The sequence below is a fragment of the Leptonychotes weddellii genome, chromosome 3 (assembly GCF_054177405.1).
Source record: "Leptonychotes weddellii isolate Sample4059 chromosome 3, ASM5417740v2, whole genome shotgun sequence".
Taxonomy (NCBI): Eukaryota; Metazoa; Chordata; class Mammalia; order Carnivora; family Phocidae; genus Leptonychotes; species Leptonychotes weddellii.
Window position 1 is genome coordinate 37,590,050 of NC_138371.1, and position 19,927 is coordinate 37,609,976.

Below are 19,927 nucleotides of genomic sequence, written 5' to 3' on the forward strand. Positions count from 1 at the left end.
TATATGTTTATAGATACACATATCTATATACGGGTATATATCTGTCTCTCTATTCTTTTTTCAACAAAGTCTTAGGATTTATTAGTCCATATAATTTTTATAACCAACTTTTCAAATTCTACCACAAATCCTATTATATGTATATATATATATATTTTTTAAAGATTTTGACAGAGAGAGACACACAGAGAGACACAGAGAGGCTCCTGGGATTGAGCCCCGCATCAGCCTCCCTGCTCCGCTGGAAGCCTGCTTCTCCCTCTCCCACTCCCCCTGCTTGTGTTCCTGCTCTCGCTATCTCTCTCTCTGTCAAATAAATAAATAAAATCTTTAAAAAAAAAAAAAGAGAAGAACTTCCTTGCATGACATAAATGTAGGAAGATGAGAAGAAAAATGGACAATAACATTGAGCTGCCAGAAACACAGAGGTAAATAAAAAATCAAGATTATATGATAACAACTACTGTGAACAATTATATGCCAACAAATTGGATAATTTAGAAGAAATTGATAAATTCCTAGAAACATACAATCTATCAAGACCAAATCGGGGGCGCCTTGGTGGCTCAGTTGGTTGAGCTTCTGCCTTCGGCTCAGGTCCTGATCCCCGAGTCCTGGGGATCTAGTCCTGCATCGGGCTCCTGCTCAGCATGGAGTCTGCTCCTCCCTCAGCCCTTCACCCTGCTTGTGCTCTCTTTCACTCACTCTCTCTCTCTCTCTCTCAAATAAATAAATAAAATCTTAAAAAAAGACTGAATTATGAAAAAACAGAAAATTTGAACAGACCAATAACAAGTAAGGAGATTGAATAAAAAATCTCCCCCAAAATAAAAGCTCAGGACCAGATAGTTTAACTGGTGAATACTACCAAACATTTAAAGAAGAATTAATACCAAACTGAAGAAGAAAGAACATTCCCAAGTTCATTTTACAAGGCCAGCATTGTGCTGATACTGCCAGATAAGGATAGTATAAGAAAACTACAGGTCAGTAACCCTGGTGAGTGTTGACGTAAAAATTCTCAACAAATTCCTGGTAAACAGAACTCAACAGCATGTTAAAATGATTAAACACCATAATTAAGTGGGATTTATCTCTGGGATGCAAGAATGATCCAACACATGCAATTAGTGAATGTGATAGATCACAACAATATTATAGATTAAATATAGGAAGCACATGATCATCTCAATAGATGAAGAGCAAGCATTTCACAAAATTCAACATCCATTCATGATAAAAACTCTCAATCATTTGGGTAGAGGGGCAACATACTTTCACATAATAAAGTTGACAAGCCCACAGCTACCATCATACTCAGTTGTGAGGGACTGAAAGTTTTTCTCTAAGATCAGGAACAAAATAAGGGTACACAGTCTTACCTCTCCTATTCAGTATTGTACTGGAAGTCTTAAGAAATACATCCAGGAAGAAAAAGAAATAAAAGGCATCTGAATTAGAAAGGAAGAAGCAAAATTGTCTCTGTTTGCAAATGACATGTTTTTATATACCAAAAGTTTTAAAAACCCCATCAAAAACTGAACCAATGATTAAATGCAGTAAATTTGCAGGGTACAAAATTACATACAAAAATAATGTGCATAGGGGTGCCTGGGTGGCTCAGTCGGTTAAGCGGCTGCCTTTGGCTCGGGTCATGATCCCAGGGTCCTGGGATCGAGCCCCGCATCGGGCTCCCTGCTCAGCGGGGAGCCTGCTTCTCCCTCTCCCTCTGCCTGCCTCTCTGCATACTTGTTCTCTCTCTCTATCTCTCTGTCAAATAAATAAATAAAATCTTTAAAAAAAAATAATGTGCATATACATAAGCTAACAATAAAATACCTGAAAGATAAATTAAGAAAACAATCCCATTTACATTATCATAGAAAAGAATGATATACCTGGGGATAAATTTAACCAAGAAGGTGAAAGATTTGTAAACTGAAAACTATAATATACTGATAAAATAAAGATTCAAATAAAAGGGACAGTATACGTATTCTTGGATGGAAAGAATTAATATTGTTAAAATGTCCATGCTACTCAATCTATAGATTCAATGCATTCCCTACCAAGATAACAATGGCATCTTTTGTAGAAATAGAAAAAAAAAAGTCTTAAAATTCATAGGGCACCACAAAAGACCCCAAATAGCTAAAGTATTCCAGAAACAGAAGAACAAATCTGGATACATCACACTTCCTCATTTCCAACTATATTACAAAGCTATAGTAATCAAAACCTTATGCCACTGGCATAAAAATAGGCACATATCAATGAACAGAATTGAGAGCTGAGAACTAAACCCCCACATGTATGGTCAACTAGTATTTGACAAGGGAGCCAAGAATACTCAGTGGAGAAAATAGTCTCTTCAATAAATGGTGTGCAAAAACTCACACACACAAAATGAACGTGGACTCGTATCTCTTACCACTCACAAAAATTAACTGAAAAGGATTAAAGACTTAAATGTAAGACCTGATACATAAAACTCCTAGAAGAAAACATAGGGAAAAAGCTCTTTGACACTGGTTTTAACAATGATCTTATGGATGTGATACTCAAAACACAAGCAACAAAGAGCAAAAATAAACAAGTAGGACTACATCGAATTGAAAAACTTATACACAGCAAAAGAAATAACAAAATGAAAAAAGCAACTCATGGAATGAAAGAAAATACTTGTGAACTACATACCTGATAAATGTTTAATATCAAAAATATTGGGGAACTCAAAGAACTCAATAGCAAATAAATAAATAACCCAGTTGAAAAATGGGCAAAGTACATGAACTGACATTTTTCCAAAGAAGACATATGTATGATCAAAAGGCACATGAAAAGGTGCTCAACATCACCAATCATTAGAGAATTACAAATCAAAACCACAATTAGATATCACCTCATACCTGTTAGGATGTCTAATATCAAAAAGGCAAGAGATAAATGCTGGTGAGGATTGGGAGAGAAGGGAAGAATTGTTCACTGATGGTGGTAATGCAAACTGGTATGGCCACTGTGGAAAACAATTTGAGAGTTCCTCAAAAAATTAAAAATAGAACTACCATATGACCTAGCAATTCTACTTCTGGGTGTATATATCCAAGGGCAGTGAAATCACTATCTCAAAGAGATACCTGAATCTCTATGTTCATTACAGCATTACTTAATTATTTATAATAGTCAAGATATGGAAACAACCTAAGTGTCAATTGATGGATAAATGGAAAGTGATATATATATATGTATACACACACACATACACACTATGGAATACAATGGAATATTATTTGTCCGTGAAAAAAAGAATCTCTGCCATTTGTGCCAACATGGATGAATCTTGAAGGCATTATGTTAAGTGAAATAAGTTAAAAAAGAAAGACAAATACTATATGATCTCACTTTTATATGGAATATAAAGTAACTAAGTCATAGAGAGAACAGATTGTTGGTTGCCAGGGGCATGGGGTGGTGAATATTGTCAATGGATACAAATTTCCAGCTATCAGATGAGTAAATTCAGGTAAGGTAATGTACAACATGAGGACTATAATTAAGTATACTGTATTGCATATTTGAAAGCTGCTAAGAGAGTAGATTTTAGACGTTCTCACCACAAAAAAATTGTAACTATTGACATGATGTTTGCATTTACTAACCTTTTTGTGGTAATCACTTCACATTATATACATATAATATCAAATCATTATGTTGTATACCTTAAGTTTATTTTCACAATGTTATATGTAATTTATGTCTCATTAAGCTTTGGGGGAAAAAAACCTAAAGCAAAAAACATAGGATTAAGTCTTCATTACTTTAGATTGGGCTTAGATATGACATAAAAATCACAAATGGCAAAAAATATATAGATAAACTGGGCCTCCTAAAAGTTAAAAATGTTTGTGACTAGAAGGACATCATGAAGAAAGAAAAGATCACTGTAGGAATGAGAGAAAATATTTCCAAATCCCATATCTGATAAGGATTTTTTCAAGATTATATAAAGAACCATTAGAACTCAAAAATGAGGGGGGCCTGGGTGGCTCAGTTGGTTAAGCGACTGCCTTCAGCTCAGGTCATGATCCTGGAGTCCCAGGATCGAGTCCCACATCGGGCTCCCTGCTCGGCAAGGAGTCTGCTTCTCCCTCTGACCCTCCCCCGTCTCATGCTCTCTCTCTCTATCTCATTCTCTCTCTCAAATAAATAAATAAATAAAATCTTTAAAAAAAAAAAAAGACCTCAAAAATGAAAAGATAAATAACCCAATTTTTTAAATAGGCAAAAGATTTGAATAGACATTTCTCCAAAGAAGACATAGAAATAACCAATAAGGACCTGAAAAGATGTTCAATATCATTAGTCATGAGCGAAAAGCAAGGCAAAACTTTAATGAGATATTACTAGAGTAGTTAAAATAAAAAAAGATAATTCCAAGTGTTGGAGAGAATGTGGAGATAATGGATCCTTCATACTTTGCTGATGTGAATATAAAATTGTTTAGTTGCTGGAGGAAACGATTTGGAACTTGCTCAAAAAGTTGGATATAGAATTACTACATAACTCAGCAAATATAATCCTAGGTATATATGCAAGACAAATTAAAACATGTCCACACACAAACCTGTACACTAATGTCAACAATAGCATTATTTGTAATAGCAAAACTGGAAATAGCCAAAATGTCCGTCATCCAACAAATGGATAAACAAAATGCGATATACCTGTACAATTATTATATAAACATTAAAAATCAGTGAAGTACTGACATGTTCTAAAATAAGGATTAAGCTTAAAAAGATCATCTTAAATGAAGCAACCAAAACACAAAAAACTATGTATTATATGACTTAAATTATAGAAAATGTACAGAACAGGCAAATCCACCGAAACAGAAAATGGATCAGTGTTTGCTAGAAGGTAAGGGGAGTAATGAATGGTGACTGCTAATGGGTATGGGGTTTCTTTCCTGGGTGGTGAAACTATTCTGAACTTAGATAGGAGTAACAGTTGCCCAAAACTGTGAATATACTAAAAACTACTAAATAGAATATATACTTCAAAAAGATAAATTTTATGGTATGTGAATGATATCTAATAAAGCTGTAATTAAAAAAACAATGAAAAATATTTCTCTTTGCTTCACATGTGAACGAATAATTAGAAAATTAGAGTGATATTTTGAAAACTTATATTCTAAGAGTTCATATTGTAAATGTAAGCATTTTACTCAGTGGTGAACCCCATATTGAAATGATTGTCATGCTTGGCTGCATATTAGAATCATCTCAGGAGTGTTTATAAACTGTAATGTCAGGGAACATGCGAGATCAATTAAAGAGAAATTCTGGGGCTATGAGCCAGTCAGAAACATTTCTTAAATCTCCACAATGATTTTAAATGTAGCTAAATAGAGAATCACTATAATTGTGCCATATATAAATGAATACAGTATATAACTTAAGAGGATCAAAGAGATTAGATGATCTGACAACAATTTACAGTAGGAGAGACATATATTGAAGTGGGTATAACTGAAAAGTTTAGATCCAGCAAGTAAAAATGTCATAGCAGTTATGACTATTTTTATATCGGTATAATATATTATTTGTTCAAACAACAAATAAAAGTTAATAGGTTTGGCCTGATAATGGATCAAGACTCTTACATTCAGACTGTATTTTTACAGAATTAAAGATATAAAAAGAAGAAATTAATAGGATATATGTGATAAATTACATGACTCAAACTGGTAAATCCTCTAAACAAAAGATTTATCAGCATGGCTACTGAAAGTTCTGTTTTCTTATAAGCAATTTGCAATAAAACAAATTAAAATAAAAAAATCTCAAGTATCACACAGGGAAATACTATTTTTTTGAGATGTAGTGTATATGTCTGAAATAAGGAGGTTGTATATGTGTTATATTTGTATTATATTGCAATTGCACTTAAAAGACCATTTTGAAGATAATTTGAGTTGAAATTGCCTATATCTGCAAGACAGTTCTCTTTCAGCATGATTTCAATCCCACTATCAATTATTTATTGAATGTTCTTTTTTCCCTTTTGAAGTAAAATGTGTTAATATTTTACAAACAAAGTTTGGGAGAATACACATTTGAAAGATTGCTTACCAGAAGGAATAATTTATACCTCCTTAACTATAGAAAAGAAAGAGCTTTAAATGAAAATTTTGGAAGTAGTCAACTAAAATATTAATTAAAACCCTGTAAGGTATGGAGGGCACCTGGGTGGCTCAGTCATTAAGCGTCTGCCTTCAGCTCAGGTCATGATTCCAGGGTCCTGAGATCAAGTCCCACATCGGGCTCCCTGCTTGGCAGGAAGCCCGCTTCTCCCTCTCCCACTCCCCCCTGCTTGTGTTCCTGCTCTCGCTATCTCTCTGTCAAATAAATAAATAAAATCTTAAAAAAAAAAAAAAACTCTGTAAGGTATGGACAAGGCTAAGTAAATTCAGAATTTTCATTCACTGAGAAAGAAAGTTTTATATCAATGAATTTTTGTAGTTTAATTTTCCAGATTTGAAATTATTTTCAACTCTGATGAAATTTATAAAATAAAACAGTAATTAAATAAACATGACTAAAACATGAACCAGAAAACCTTCTTCTATCTTACTTATTGACACACAGTAGATATTTTATTTGATTTCTTGCCAAAGGTGTAACAAAGAAGGTATGAAACAATTAGGGGTCATCATTTTACAGTACCTTTAACTTCACATTAACTTCAATTATTTCCTATTTGAATGACAATAAAGTACCTCATAAAGTCCTAAGCAATAAAATCCAGTGAAATTTCTGTTCATTAAGAAATATTATTGATCATTCTTTAGGTACAATGAAGTGAGTTAGACAGTAATTAGTGACTGCCATACATTTTCCTTGTTTATGGTAAGTGGACTTAAATATCATTTTTGCCCAAGTTCTCCAAAGAAACTTCACTGAAATTTTTAAATTACTCTACCAAATTATTGCTCCTCCTCTACTTTTTCTAAAAATTGACTTAAATTCATTCTTGATTTACTTAGTTTCCCCTTACATATCACACTGCAAAACAGTGAAAAAGCTATTTTAAATATGTTAATAGCTAGGAAAGAATTTATGTGTGGTTTTTGCCCCCAGAGTATGGGGTTTTTGGGGGCTCTGTCCTCATGTTTTTACCAATGTGAATGAGGTACTCCCTGTTAAGAGCTGAAATTCGAGTGGATAAATGAACAAAGTTGACCAGGCAGATATTTTCTCCTGGGAATTTGGTTTGCTGATTGAGAACCCAGTCATTCTCTAATAGTATTAAACTTGAGAGAAAATGCAATCCTGAATTTTATTAGAATAGACATTTCCTGATGAGATTACAGAGAAAAGAAACCCAGTTTTCTGAGAGAATGATGTAGATGAGATGAGACATTTCACAGTGAATGTCTGAGAAATTAGATGTAAGGTCCCAGTGGTTTTCCACCCAAAGTATCTCAGGTGGCCCCACTGCATTTCCCACCCATTCAGTTTTGCTTTCCATGAGATGGCAAGTTATCTTTACACACCTTTCCCCTTTACTTCGCCACACTGTGTGTGTGTGTGTGTGTGTGTGTACGCATTCATTTTATTCGGTTTCTTCTTTTAGGGTATCTTGGATTGATTTCTATTTCTTAAATCTATAATGTTCTTGGCTAGTACAACAACAACAACAACAACAAAACACTTGTAGTAGAACTGAACTCCAAGCCAAAATTTAAGGAATAAGTTAATCTTGCTAGCTTATATTTATGAAAAGCTTTCATAAAACTTTGTATTTATTTGAAAATCTTCAGTTTATTGTTTGGAATAATCTTACTATTGGAAGGTATTTTTAAGAAAGAAGTTTAACAAATATATAATTGAATTTAAATTATTTTTTAAGTGTGATTACAAATAAATTGGCTTCCTTGAATATCTTGACTTTCAAATAAAATCACAATAATTTGCAAATATAAAATCTAGGTCCATTAGAATGTTGTTAAATGTTCATTTCAAAGCTAGAGTGTGGCATAGTTGCTAAAAACTCTTAGTTAAAATAATTGAATTTTCTTAACATTTCCAGAATATCTCTTGACCCCATACTACATACTGTGAGTATATCTGTGTATGTACTTTTGGATTAAGAGTAGAGTCACTGTGTGTTATGTACTCAAAATGTAGAGTTAAATTTATATCTCAGAAACACATCTGAACTATTTAAATATATGGAGGTACATGTGCTTATTTATTCTTGCTGGTTGCCAAATTTCATTCATTAGAATGTCTTATTTAAGAGCTACTAAAAATAACAACAATTTAGAGTGTAATTTACCGGAGACAAAATTAGTCAAGTCAGTGAAGACAATTAAATAAGACAGTTTAATAAAAACTTCATAAATATTTTATTTAGCCCATTAGTGATTTCCTCTTGTTCTACCAAAAATAGTACCTCCTTTCCTTCTTAAGGTACATCCAATTAAGCTAATATAATGTACAATTTGATTAAAGGCTTTCCCCAGTTACTTCTCCTACATTATCATATGAAAAATGATGTCATTTGATGTCATATCTATGACTGTCTTATGGCAGAAGGTTGAATACCTCATGTTTTCATGTTTAGGAGGCAGTGAAAGGGCAGATAGCCTGGCAGTTAAAAAACATGGATTCTTGATATTGACAACCTAGATTGGAACTCCAAATCTGCAGTTGACCAGCTGTGTGCCCATGGGCAAGCTGCTTCACCTTTCTGTATCTCAGTTTTCCCATCTGTAAAATAGAGATGATAATAACTGAAGTTGACAGTTATCCTAAATGTTAAATGAAGTAGTATTTTAGAAACAGAACAGGATCTGGTACAACTGACATAAAATATTTGCTATTTGTATATGTCTCGGAGATGCAAAATGTGCCTCATGTTGCATATGCTTTTTTGTTGAAAATCAAACATAGTATTTTGGAGAGTTGAAGCTGAAGTAAATACATATTCTTGGCCGTTAGCATGCCTCTCTTTCTGCTAGGCTTTTATTGTGGGGGGTGTATAAATAGAGTCAGAAGTTGAACTGGACTTGAAATTTGTTTATCTGCATTGCATCCAAGGCTTGAAATTCTCATAATAATATCTTGTTTTCAGAGTATGTAGGTTTGTCAGAGGATTTTTCTCAATTTCTGCTCCTTGCTTGTCTCTGATTCCTCCTATTATGTAGCTGCTCACCACAGATTATTTATTTCTTATGGTTCTGCCTGCTGCATTTCTGTTTAGTTTTATGTAAGTTTTCTTAGTATGGTGGTGGGGTGTGGGAAAAGAGAATTCTCCTATGTTCTGATTAAGCTGAGTCTTAGACTAGCAGTAAAAAACTAGGTCGTGGGGATGTATGTGGTCATCACCCTCTTCCTACTCTAGAGCGGGATTCATCAAATAGTCCTGCTCAAATCCAGTGACAGAATTTAAGTGTTATTTGAAATGTTGCCAATATGATATTAGAATTCTGTTTATGTAAGAAAAATAAACTTGAAAATAAATATATCTTGTACTTCACATGGTCTAAACATTAGGTTAGTGGATATGATTTTCTTTTTTTTATACTTTTATTTTTTTTTTTAAATCTTATTTGTCAGCGAGAGAGAGAGAGAGCGAGCACAAGTGGGGGAGGGGCAGAGGGAGAAGCAGACTCCCCGCTGAGCAGGGAGCCCAATGCAGGACCCTATCCCAGGACCCTGGGATCATGACCTGAGCTGAAGGCAGACACCCAACGACTGAGCTACCCAGGTGCCCCCCTGGATATGATTTTCTTTATCAACATTTTATCAATGTTTTTGTCCTGTTTTTCTGGGCTGGTGTAACTTTTGAGACTAGGGAAAAAGCCGAAATTGTAGTATTTGAAACATATCATTTGGCTATGTAAATGTCTGCTTAAATGGGTCAGTGATGAGGTTTTAGTAAATTACCTTTTTTTAGGATATGGATTGAATGATATTAAGGTTATATATAAGGTTTTAGTAAATTACCTTTTTTTAAGGATATGGATTGAATGATATTAAGGTTATATATATATCATTATTTTATCAACTAAAACATTTAATAAATTTGTCATTATGATTGGTATTGATGAAAATGAAAAATGCATATTTCAAATATTGCTTATTTTTTTTATAATGTATTTGTTATTCAGTTCTTTTCTTGGATAGTTTAGTATAATAAAGAAAATGGTAGCTTTATTGAACAACAAACACATTTGCATTGCTTTGGATTGTCATTCTGAACCTAAACATTCATTTTATGTCACTGTAATTTTAGCTGCAGAAGAATAATAATGCTGTTGTTAATGTGATATGGAGTACAGTGATTGTTTGGGAAATTACTGAGCCCATAAAGTCTCACTTTTTTTTAACAGGTAGTTTTTACACAGGCCACCTCTTCATCAGAGGGGTATAAACAGAACACAAAACCTAAGAAGTGCTCTCAGGCAAAGTATAATTTTCTTTTACTATTTATAACCTAGATACATTTCTTTTTCATATTACCCATTTCTGTTGTACAAACTTCTACCAAATTCTTTTTGGGCTTCCAGAATTGAGATAGTTAGGTCATTAATTTCCTGGTCTTTGCAGTTTACTTTATTTGTAGATGGCTTTTCTCAGCATAATATTGTTAACCCAGTGAGAATTCATCCTTTAAAATGAGGCCTGCACAGTTTCATCTCAACCAGCTACCCCACTAGGGAGCTGTGTTCTGGGCAGGCATCTCCATAAGACTTAAACACTAGAACTTTTTTCTTCTTATGTTGTATATTTCACCCAATGCCTACTATTAAGTTGTTGATTTTACTTCTAAGTATTAACTTCTTCAATAAAATATATTTCCCTTCTGAGCAGTATCACCAAAGAGAAAACATATTCTTTCCAGATACTATATTTAATTTAGGTTTCTAATCTTAGGCAGTTCATTAATGTTCTTTTGCTTTGGTTTACCTGTAAACTGAGAGATTTGGGTGAGAATCCTTCAAGGGTGCATTAATCAGAACTGGAGCTAGTTTTCAGGGCTTTTTACTTGGGTAGTTAGAGGTCCTATGATTAATATTCCCCTTTCAAATTTTTCATTGATTAGGTATTGCTACAATTCTCAGACATGTTGAATTTGCATATCTGGGAATTTCCAAAATTGCCTTACAACAAATTTAATTATTATAATATATTGAAGAGACAAACTAACAGAAGCTCATGGAATACTAGAAATACATACACATAAACACACAGAGTGGCTTTACCAATGACTCAACTCTGAAAGAAATATTCAAAATAGATTTTATGTATTTAACATGCACCAATTTTAGTAATATCACAAACATTGCAGAAGCTATAAGAGGAAATATATGTATTACCTTCCAGCATGTCATTCTCAAAGGCACATTATTATATAACAAGAAAACATTGTGATATATTACTATTTGAAGTATCACAATAAATATTAAATGAAATGTATCATTGTGATCATGATTTTTTTCCTAGAACCAATGAATGTACTGGTATAGCAGAGAAAATGCTTTCTATTAAAGAGTGCCATTAAACAGATTTACACAGATTAGAATCACCCAATAAATCTAAACTTGCTTATTATATCAATATTTTAAATATTTTATCTAATTAATAATGTAGGCTGATGCATTAGCTAGAACCATGTCTTTCTATTAGATATTCAAATCCAGAAAGTCTGCATCAATTGTTAGCTTACTTAATCACTTATTCGGAATTTTTCCAAATGTTCAGTTGGAATGAACTGAGGTAATTTTCCAATATATTTCAATGTTACAGTGAATACTGAATATTGGTAATATATTTCATGATATAATTATCACTTTATTCTCAGAGTATTATTTTTAATACACAACTAGCTTTAATTCAATATATTTTTGCCTTTCATTTTTATTCTAATGCCTGTTGATTCCTTTTAGACTGAATATGTGTTTACAGAAGTGTATTAGTGCCCTTTTCACTTTAGTTTTTGTTTGTTGGTTGGTTGGTTGGTTGGTTTTGGGATTTGGGCAGAGTTAAGCCAGCCTGATGGAAAGGATCAAGTTCACATGTGCTCTCATGTTCAAGTCCATAATGCCTTGACACATTTATACTGCTTAGAACTTATTTTTTTAATTTTATCCAAAGTTTATTTTTATTGTCATAGAGTGGACTGATGCAAGCCAATCTGCCACAGCCAGAAGCAGAAATTGACATTTTATTGTACTTCTATTTTCTGCATAAAAATGTCCTTCATTCCTCACTCAGTTTATTCCAATGTATTTTATGAAGTGATACTCCTTAAAATTGATTTTCTGATTTTTAATCAAAAAGTAGCTTTGTTATAAATAGTGTTGCCATAATTAAGACAATGGGTTCCTGAGTCAGAGAGACTCAAGTTCAAATCCCGATTTGGCCACTCTTGTCTTTGTGATCTTTGAATTATTTAACCTTAGTTTTCATATTTCCTAAATGTGTGATGGATGTAACAACAGTGTCAATCCCCTGACCTGTTGTAAATATTAAATAATTGAATGCATACAAGTTTTCTGGCACTTAGTAAGTATTAATATATATTTTATCTAGTATCATGTATATATTTCATAAACATTTCCATTTATTCTATAAAATATAGATATGGGTGATGTTTAACATGATGTTTCCCAGTTCTATACTATGAATAATAATTTAGAAATTTGAAGACTTCTGGCAGAACTCTAGTTTGCGAAGTATCATCAGCCGTTTTTCATTGTATTTTATTCTTTTTTTTAAAAAAATAGTATTATCTTAGTACACTGAGGACTGTGTGCAAAGGAGAGCATCATCTTATTTTTTAAGCACTATTATTAGTAGTATTTATCACTATACACAGAAATAGAAAGGGAAAATAGTCAACTTACTTGTAATGTCAACCCCTCAAAGAATGCACAAGTTTCATACATTACAGTCAAAGTAACTATGCTCTTTAAAACTTACTTAGTTTTATAAATTTGCAGTATTTATTAAAGACAACATAGAAAACATGAACCTGCTTAAATATTGGGGTGCCTGCTGGCTAAGTCAGTAGAACATACAATTCTTGATCTCAGGATTGTGAGTTCAAGCCCCACTTGAGTGTGGAATCTACCTAAAATAAAAATTACCAAAAACCCCCCAAAAAACAAAAAAAAACTGCTGAAAGATTATACTCATGATATTTATAGAAAATATTTTTTCTCTCTCTTTCTCTTTCCCCTTTCCATCCTTCTAAGATAATGAGGGTTTTTCTCTTAATAAGGTATTGTGAAGCTCTTTCTATTTATAACCAATAATGTACATCTAATACATGATTTTATGCATGCTAATAAGTAATATAATATGAACCTGTTATATAGCCTATCTGCATTTACACTGTTTCTTTTTGTGATTGTGGCTGCTATTTTTTTCTTTTTCTTTTTTTAATTTAAATTCAATTAACATATAGTATACTATTAGTTTCAGAGGTAGAGTTCAGTGATTCATCAGTCTTATATAATAATGCAGTACTCATTATATCACGAGCCCTCCTTAATGTCCATCACTCAGTTACCCCATCCCTCCACCCTGTTCTCCCCCAGCAACCCTAAATTTGTTTGCTGTGATTAAGAGTCTCTTATAGTTTGTCTCCCTCTCTGATTTCATCTTGTTTTATTTTTTTCTTCCCTTCCCCTATGATCCTCTGTTTTTTATTCTTAAATTCCACGTATGAGATCATATAATTGTCTTTCTCTTATTGTCTTATTTCACTTAGCATAATACAGTCTAGCTCCATCCACATCATTGCAAATGGCGAGATTTCTTTTTTTTATTTTTTGATGGCTGAGTAGTATTCCACATCTTTTTTATCCATTCATCTGTCGATGGACATCTAGGATCTTTCCATAGTTTGGCTGTTGTGGACATTGCTGCTATAAACATTGGGGTGCAGGTGCCCCTTCCAATCACTACATTTGTATCTTTGGGGTAGACACCCAATAGTGAAACTGCTGGGTCATAGGGTAGCTCTATTTTCAACTTTTTGAGGAACTTCCATACTGTTTTCCAGAGTGGCTGCTTTCCCACCAACAGGGTAAGAGGGTTCCCATCTGGCAAGGTTCTCCACATACTTGCCAACATTTGTTGTTTCCTGACTTGTTAATTTTAGCCATTCTGACTGGTGTGGGGTGATACCTCATTGTGGTTATGATTTGTATTTCCCTGATGCCCAGTGATATTGAGCACTTTTTCAAGTGTCTATTGGCCATTTGGGTATCTTCTTTGGAGAAATGTCTGTTTCATGTCTTTTGCCCATTTCTTGACTGGATTATTTGTTTTTTGGGTGTTGAGTTTGATAAGTTCTTTATAGATTTTGGATGCTACCCCTTTATTTGATAAGGCATTTGCAAATATCTTCTCCCATTCTGTTGGTTGTCTTTGGGTTTTGTTGGCTGTATCCTTTGCTGTGCAAAAGCTTTTTACCTTGATGAAGTCCCAATAGTAAATTTTTGCCCTTGCAAAATGGAGATGTACCTAGCAAGAAATTGCTGTGGCTGAGATCACAGAGGTTGTTGCCTGTGTTCTCCTCTCAAATTTTGATGGATTCCTGTCTCACATTTAGGTCTTTCATCCATTTTGAGTCTATTTTTGTGATTGATGTAAGAAAGTGTTCCAGTTTCATTCTTCTGCATGTGGCTGTCCAATTTTCCCAACACCATTTGTTGAAGAGACTGTTTTTTTTCCATTGGATATTCTTTATGCTTTGTTGAAGATTAGTTGATTATAGAGTTGTGGGTCCATTTCTGGGTTCTCTATTCTGTTCCATTGATCTATGTGTCTGTTTTTGTACCAGTACCATACTCTCTTGATCATTATAGCTTTGTAATAGGGCTGGAAGTTGTGGCTGTTATTTACAGAGAGCTCTAAAAGAGATCTCAAACTATAAATCCATGCATATTTGTAAAGTGATATACATAGTATATATACCCACAAATGGAGGGTTAAAAGGTATATACATTTTTTTGTTTTTATTTATTTATTTATTTATTTATTTATTTATTTATTTGAGAGAAAGAGTGAGAGAGAGAAAGAGCACAAGAGGGGGGAGCGGGAGAGGGAGAAGCAGACTCCCTGCTGAGCAGGTAGCCCGATGCGGGACTCGATCCCAGGGCTCCAAGATCATGACCTGAGCCGAAGGTAGTCACTTAACCAACTGAGCCACCCAGGCACCCAAAAGGTATATACGTTTTAAGTGCTTTAATACAAGTGGCCAAATTACTATCTAGAGTTGTTATAAGAAACTATCTTTCTCAGTAGTGCATATGTGTCCATTTCCCCATTCCTTCCCCTATATTGACAGTTATTTTTTTCTTTAACCCTCATTCTCCTGATATATAAAAGTATGTTCCATTGTTTTAATATACATTTTTATAAAGATAAGTTAGTTTGGAAATTCTGGTTTTATTTTTTAATTTGTTACTTATTTCTTCTTTTTGTTTTAATTGCTTATTCATGTTCTTCATTTTTCTTTCAATTTTTCTTTGGGTTTCTAAAATTTTCTGGTGCATGAAAGAAAGTATTTCTTTAATGCCATATAAGGGTTAATAGTATATTGCCTAGTTTTCTATTTGTCTATTTATGTCATATATAAATTCTGTATTTTTTTTTAAAGATTTTATTTATTTATTTGAGACAGAGAGAATGAGAGAGACAGAGAGCACATGAGAGGGGGAGGGTCAGAGGGAGAAGCAGGCTCCCTGCCGAGCAGGGAGCCTGATGCGGGACTCGATCCTGGGACTCCAGGATCATGACCTGAGCCGAAGGCAGTCGCTTAACCAACTGAGCCACCCAGGCGCCCCAAATTCTGTATTTTTATGAACATGACTATATGAATCTATTTTTGTTTCTAATTTTTGTACCATGACTTAACTTTATTCTACATGCACATTGTGTATTATAGTATTCATTAAATATACAGAGTATTGAATATTAAGCGCAGACACTGGGACAAAATGTAGAGTCAAGACTATAAAGTTGCTCATGAACACAAATGCAGAAAAAACATATATATACAGATTAATTAGAATTGACAGTAGGAAACATTCTACAGAAAGCGTCTCATGATTTTCTACATTTATTCCATTCTGTTAGCATACATGAGCCATTGTTTGGGCCTAACCAAATTGTCCTTTGCCTATATGAAGAGCAATATTGTGTGTGAATAATGTTATCGAGAGAGTTAAAGTTTTCTTCTATAAGTATTTTACATAATATAAATATTATACTTACTGATTTGGGATTGTTACTGCCTATGCTTAATATTATACTTACATTTTCATGTATGCATTTATCTCTGTAAGTTTGTCAGAGAAGTCTGTCAGACCACTTATACACAGACAAAAAAATATAAAACACAATTACTTTTATACTATTCAAATTAGAATTACCAAATTACTGATGTTAGTGTCTTAAGAGTTACAGTTTAAATGCTCAATATTGAAAACAAAAATATAGACTTATGCTATACACATAGAGTGTGAATTGTATTACACATAAAAATAATTTTCTGTTTTCAATTATCAAAATCATCACATGTAAGTAATACAAAGATTGAACACCTGTAATTTTTAGAAAATATAAGCTTTTTATAGTAAGTTCTACAAATATGTATATCTGAGTACACAATGTATTAAAATAAAACAGGATCATAATAAAAATAAATCAAGATAAGTACTTTGAAAGAAACATTTTTTAAAGCGGTTTCTGAAAGCAATTAGAATTTCTAGACATAAAATATTTTCACTCTTGGCTCACTGAACTTATACTCTGTGACTCTGTTTAAGCTGTCATAAAATTCCTCTCCCTTAACTATACACAATTTACCTTTACCTTCTACTTAAATAATTTTAATGTATAACCTGCTTTAATGTAAAACAACAACAACCAAAAAGACTAACAAAGCATAAACTACAAAGCATACAGCTTCATTAATTCTATAAAATTATTAGATACCCCAGCCAAGTTAAGAGACACACATGAATTCTAGCACAGCAGATGCTCATTCCTGTCCCCTTTCCAATTGATATCCTTCCTTCCTTCCAGAGAGCATCATAATTTTCACTTTTCTGATAATCAATTTCTTGTTTTTACCTTAACTAGATATTTGGTGCCAAAAATATGGAGAGGTTACAGAAACTAGAAGGAGAGAATCCCTTAATGTCAATTTTCTTGAGAAGAAAAATGACCTTGGATAAAGGGAAACAGTTATCCCAAGGATACCTCCTCAACAAATAAAAATCTAAAGGAAGAAATATTGATGCTGTAATATTTCCTCCTCTTTCCAATCTTGTACTAAAACTTCTCCGTGGCAACTTCTATCCAAAAGCTAGAAGGCAACGGAATCTGTTGATATAATCCATGTAGGAGAGAAAAACAAAAACTTAACAGACATCAAAACTATTAAAGAAATCCCATCCAATGCAAACTGTTAAATTGCTGCAGACCCTATAGATTAAATGAGGTTTTGTAAAGTAAATTAATCATTTAGCAAACATAATCATTGAGAAATAGTGTTCAGCCAAACTTTTTCATCCTGCTTTTCAGAAACAGCAAATTTCCTAGAAACGATACATATTTAGGGAACATGTAGAAGAGGAGTGATGTTTGGCAAGAAGCACTACAGCTGCTGATCACGGCCACTGAAAAGAATGAGATTTAAATCATCTGAAATACAAACACAAAAAAGATCCATGAGTAGTTGAACTGTAAGTGATAAAAAAAATATATATTGAATTAAAAGTAGAATTGAAAAATAGATCCCAGAGATGTTTCATTTAAAAACACTAATAAATAAACATAAAATAAATTTAGGTGATCTTCTCAAAAATGATAAAAATAAGCAAAATGACACAAAACTATATGTGAAAATAAGGATATAACCATATATACAAAGTAAATAAAATAAGTATATGCAATCAATGTTTTCAACCTTACAGAAATTATTTTGAAATCTTTGATGAAGATATGTTAACAAATATATATCATCAGATACCAGGAGATAAAGCAATTTAAAAGTTAAATTATATAAAAGGAAAATAGAAAAGTATAGAATTACTTTACTCATTAAAGCACTAGGTGTGACAATTTTCATAGATGTATTCAGTGATATATTTGAGTAAACGGTATTTCTAATGGTACTTAAATTCTTCAAGAGGATATAAAATGTAGGAGAGTTTTTTTGTTATTTTTGGCATGATAATAGTTATAAGAAATTTTTACAAAAACAAAACAATAAAAATACAGACCAGATCACTTTAGAATTGGTGCAAAATATCTTAAATAAAATTTAATCTGTTATGAACACTTAAAACATTCAAAACTGACCAGGTGAAGTTTATCCCAAGAATAGAAAATTCTCCAAAATTAGGAAAACTTTTAATATAGTTAATCTAAGTCTGTGAGGGAAAATGCATTTGTCTACATATATTTAAAAATTTATGAAATCCAGTAACTATTCCTTTTTAATATAAAAATACAAGTTTTTATAAAAATAAAGCAGAACCTGAAAGAAGGGAAACCCATTAATAGTTATCCCCTAAACAAAACATATTGATTATTTTTTTTTCCAGCTTCTCAGTCTTAAGCATAATTTTAAGGGTTAACACAGTATCACTGATATTTAAAAATATATAATCGCTAATTAGCAAATATATTATTTCCATTCCCATTTTCTATTAGTGTTTTCCTGTTGGCATTGACTGAAATGCAATGAAATGTTGGCATTTATTGAAATGCCAAAAGCATTAATTGAAAAAGTCCATCCTCCTACATAACCCTAGAGAATTAAGAGGTAGAATGTTCTAAAAAAATTGCATTGTGAATATAACTCATTTTTATTTTACTACTTTAAACTATTAAGATATGAAATATGAATAAATGACCATCTTTATTTGATTTATAAACACAGAAACCAGTATAAATGATTAGTTTCATGCAATTGACATATATTTATTTAGTATCTTCAGAGAAGGTCTGGCCTCACTAGAACTTTAATTCCAGTAAGAAGGCATGGGAAACTGCATGAAGTATTATTTTAGGAAAGATGATCTGGAAAGGTGTTGGAGGAGGTAATTGAGAGGACGTGACTTCTGGTTAACCCAAGCCCTGGACCTGGGGCACTGGAGTGTCCCCCTCCACCCCTGTCCTTGGAATTAAAATTGCACCCACTATTGCTACAATGGAAGCTGTTTCAAGAAGGTAACCTTGAGAGAGTAAGGTGATATTGAGATCATCTGGATGGTATACTTGACTAAACCCAGTTAAGGCCTCTATAAAAATATTTAAGATTGTGACTGGCTTATGGAGATCTATTTGTCTTGCAGCTGCCCAACACCAGCCTTGTATGTAAGTTCCCCTGCTTATTAAAACTGCCACCTTCCAGTCAAGAGTGGTCTGCTTTGTTGTTCCATCTGTCCTTTCCCTTGGTGTTTGGGGAATCAGTTTGTAGATCAATAGGTTTCTCTAAAGAGATGATTTTTTTGGGAGGATGGGGGAGGAAAACCAGAACATAGATTGAAGGAAAGAGCTGCCTGAGGGGAAAAATAAAAAATGCATTTAGGAAAGAGGGAAGAACATGGCAAAATTGTGCTTGGCAGTTTTAACTAATAGCAAGAAAGCTAATGTTGCAGGAACACATAGAGTTTTTTTTGTTTGTTTTATTATTATTTTTTTTATTCTTATGTTAATCCCCATACATTACATCATTAGTTTTAGATGTAGTGTTCCATGATTCATTGTTTGTGCATAACACCCAGTGCTCCATGCAGAATGTGCCCTCCTCAATACCCACCACCAGGCTAACCCATCCTCCCACCCCCCTCCCCTCTAGAACCCTCAGTTTGTTTTTCAGAGTC

At 33.1% G+C, this 19,927-nt stretch overlaps 1 long non-coding RNA gene across 7 annotated transcripts in view; it reads right to left on the bottom strand.

Annotated features, from left to right (window-relative positions):
* The window catches only part of LOC145720495 (uncharacterized), a 313,100-nt gene that overhangs the window by 170,351 nt on the left and 122,822 nt on the right, over positions 1–19,927 (bottom strand). For 2 of the 7 annotated variants that reach the window (XR_014143443.1, XR_014143445.1), the window contains one exon: positions 3,002–3,016. The exons of 2 other annotated variants lie outside the window; for them this stretch is intronic. This is a non-coding gene — a long non-coding RNA (uncharacterized LOC145720495). Of the gene's footprint in view, positions 1–1,382; positions 1,411–3,001; positions 3,017–17,699; positions 17,739–19,927 lie in introns of those variants that run through there. 3 more of the 7 variants (XR_014143440.1, XR_014143444.1, XR_014143439.1) reach the window with 3 other exon arrangements.